The following is a 3,751-nucleotide window of genomic DNA, read 5'->3' as shown; positions in this document are numbered from 1 at the left end:
CTCAAGAACCCTCAGAACCCTCTCTAGGACCCCTGGAACCCCCTTAAGAACCCCTGAAACCCCCTCTAGACCTCTGGAACCCCCTCAAGAACCCTCAGAACCCTCTCTAGGACCCCTAAAACCCCCTCTAGACCTCTAGAACCCCCTCAAGATCCCTTGGAACCCCCTCAAGAACCCTCAGAACCCTCTCTAGGACCCCTGGAACCCCCTTAAGAACCCCTGAAAGCCCCTCTAGACCTCTGGAACCCCCTCAAGAACCCTCAGAACCCTCTCTAGGACCCCTAAAACCCCCTCTAGACCTCTGGAACCCCCTCAAGAATCGCTGGAACCCCCTCTAGACCCCTGGGGTTCACCGGGCCCCACGAGGCCTCCACAGCAGCTCTGGATAAGTGTCATTTTATTATCATCACTTCTAAGAATCAACTGGATTCTGTAGCAGGGAAAAGCTTCAGTCACACTCATAAATGTGAAATCATCAGGCAAGTCATTTCCAAGTGATGCTGTCTCCACTGAAAGCTCATTTCATTACAAAGAATGAAGAGTCTGCACTTGATGTGTGAACAGGGAGAGGGTTTGTATCCCTCTGGTCTGAGCAGATGACGGGACGGACTGAAAGGCTGCACCTCCGCTTTGAATGAGCTGTTCTTTAGCGCCCACTCATGGATGCTTTTAAAACATCACATCAACCTGCTGTCTTTACCCCACTGCGATGATGTGAACTGTTAATTTAGCAAAAACTGCAAAAGAGATAAAAGCAGATAAAAGCAAGAGATTAAAACAAGAGCAAGCAGAGCACCTTGTGTGTGTGTGTGTGTGTGTGTGTGAGAGAGAGAGAGAGAGAGAGAGAGAGAGAGAGAGAGAGAGAGAGAGAGAGAGAGAGAGAGAGAGAGTGAGCACCAAACAGCTGGGCCGGGTAGTTTATTTTAAAAATGTATTGATTAAATGTCGTTTTAAAAATGATTTATTCATTTCAGGTTTGCAAAAAGGTTTTTAAAAATATTTCCAGAAGTAATCCTCTCATTGTCACAAGTATCTGTAATCGGAATACTTTATTTTTGTAGGAAACATAGCAGAATACAGTTACATTTTTTTGTATTTAGAACATGTAATGCTGTAACAGGTACTGTGTTACTCAACTCTGTAAATCAACAGCAGGACAGAAAATGATAACACCTTTACAAACTGGACCCTCAATTATTTTTTAGCGAAACTGAATGATGTAGTTATGGGACAATTTTGTGCATAGGCACACACACACACACACGCACAAACTCTGTTTTTAATCCTTGTTTTCATCTGTTTTTCTGCCCTTTGCTCTTGTTCCAAAATTACATATCCACCATTTAAAAAAAAAAAAAAATGACACCCACTCTCCCATAGTGACTGCTGGCAAGACAGTGAAGCACATTATGGGTTAGAACTGAAGCTATGAGTCATCTTAAGACTTTTGATTATAAATTTGTTCATTTTATGAGAAGGAAATAATCATTCATGTTTTTTTTTCCCCCCAAAATGGATATGTAGCGTTTTGGAATGAAATCCTTCATTTTCCAAAAAAAAACCCACTTGCCTTGATTTGAGGTAGATATACAGTATATAGGGTTTTGGAAGTGAACTCTTCATTTAGACATGGGGAGCAGTTTTCAAATGCAGTTGGAGACAAAGTCATTATCGGCTGACCTGACTCCCTTGCTGGAGACTTATAGGATCTTTAAATGCTCCCATAAAGAGCTATTATCCTTTCTCCATGGAACAATCAAAGCACAGGAATAACAGTAAGACCTCTCAGGTGTAACTGCTATATATATATATATATATATATATATAAATATATATATACCCACTTGATGCTGTGTGGAGCTAAGTGGATGGAATATGGAAGCACTAATGGCTCTATGAACAGCAGCGAAGAACCCAGTCGAGGTTCAATTGATTCACATAATGGTTTCAAAAGAAGAGAATAGAATCAGGGCTGCAGGTAACACCGGCTCAGTTGAGTCCGAGTCAATAACAAGACCAGGTCCAAAGGGGGTCGAGACCAAGTCAAGACCGAGAACAGAGCAAATCGAATCCTATTCAAGACCAAAATAGACAATAAACAGTGTATATCCAAATTTCCAAATGTAAAAATAATGCGTAAACAGTTTCTTAAGGATGAACAGAGATGTAGATCTACCTGCAGGAGCTCCGTACTAAACCGTTTAACATCCAACTAATCAATACAAAGGATTTTGACTGATCATTGCACAGACGTTTGAGGAAAAAATAAACCAAACATCAATACAATTACACATTTTTAATATTTTTAGACAGGCAGGAAAAATTAAACATCAGATCAAAACAAATCCAAGATGTCAGAAAAGTGGTCTGGAGGCCCGACTTGAGTACTACAGCCCTGAATAGAATAGAATAGAATAGACTAACTGTACACCATACATGGACACACATCAATAAGCAAACAGTCTTTTTTCCAGAGTAATAACAAAAGACAAGTTGAGTATTTTGGGGTTTTTTCCCTTTCTGCAGCTTTGATTGAAACAGGAAGCATGTGGCAACTGATCTCATGTTTTACTTCGCGTTTGGAAAGCCACCACTTCCTCTGCATACAATTCACGATGTCACCATCGAGTCTCAAGTTCCTCCTCCAACGGTCACCTGGCCCACTGCCGCAACACATCCAGAGTTCACTGCTGCTTCTCTTCCAGTCGGTTTCATCACTGTGAGACGTCAAGATCAAGATCCGTCTAAATCATGTTTTCTCTCTTTTTTTTCCCCAAATTCCTTAGACGTTGGAAACTGTAACCGTATGGGAATATCCTTCTTAGCAGAGCAATTCACCCCATCATTTTATGACACAATATCATGTTATATTTTGGTATATTTTGATATTTTCTATTCAGGTGTCATGCACTCTTTGCATACAAGACACATCCATACATTACATTGCAGCTTCCTGAAAAAAAAACTACACAGAATCCACCTTTTCTGAAACTTCAAGGCTCCATAATATAATAATATTCAGTTTAGAGTATATTGTTCGTTATGATGTTTTGCAAATAAATGTAGTTTAGTTAAAAGAGTACTTATTTATTGAATGAATTTGAAGGCTAAGTCGTCACAATACTGGGCCCTGATTGGCCAACAGCAGCTGCTCCTCTGAGGCTTTCCAGTTCAGCATTTGAACTGGAAAGGCAAACTGGCCTGATTGGATTTCAGAAATTCTTTAGTGAAGGAGCCAATCAGGATCGAGTCCAATTGTGATGCGTTTCCTAGAGTTAAGCTGAAACTGCCTAGAAAAAAGGAAGTTTTGGAAATGCAATAATTTTAAATTTTAACAATATCTTCATTAAACATTTTTGATCATATATGCATATAAATAGAGGAAAATTTGAATTCGGGCACCTTTAAGTCTTTTGTAATCATCTAACCAGAGTAATTTATCAGATATTCAGAAAGTTATTTTACTTCTGCGCACACTTCTCAACTCTATAATAGAATGTTTCTATAGCTCTTGGTAATGCATCTGACCGTAACTGTTAGTACATGCAATGATAAAATGCATTGCACTGGGTATTATCTTATTAGGAAACAGACTAATAAACAGCGTCCAGAGTGTGAATGTTGGGTGGAGGCTTTAATGAGAGGAGGAAACAGTGAAAAAGTGCTGAAGGCCACTTCTCTATTTGCTCCTCTGAAAGGTTATAAAATGAGTCAGTCCACCTGCCTCACTGACTCTCCTCCTCAACTCTGT

Source organism: Centroberyx gerrardi, chromosome 21 (assembly GCF_048128805.1).
Source record: "Centroberyx gerrardi isolate f3 chromosome 21, fCenGer3.hap1.cur.20231027, whole genome shotgun sequence".
NCBI classification, from domain to species: domain Eukaryota; kingdom Metazoa; phylum Chordata; class Actinopteri; order Beryciformes; family Berycidae; genus Centroberyx; species Centroberyx gerrardi.
The sequence above is the reverse complement of the archived record's forward strand: the minus strand, read 5'-3'. Positions refer to the sequence as shown.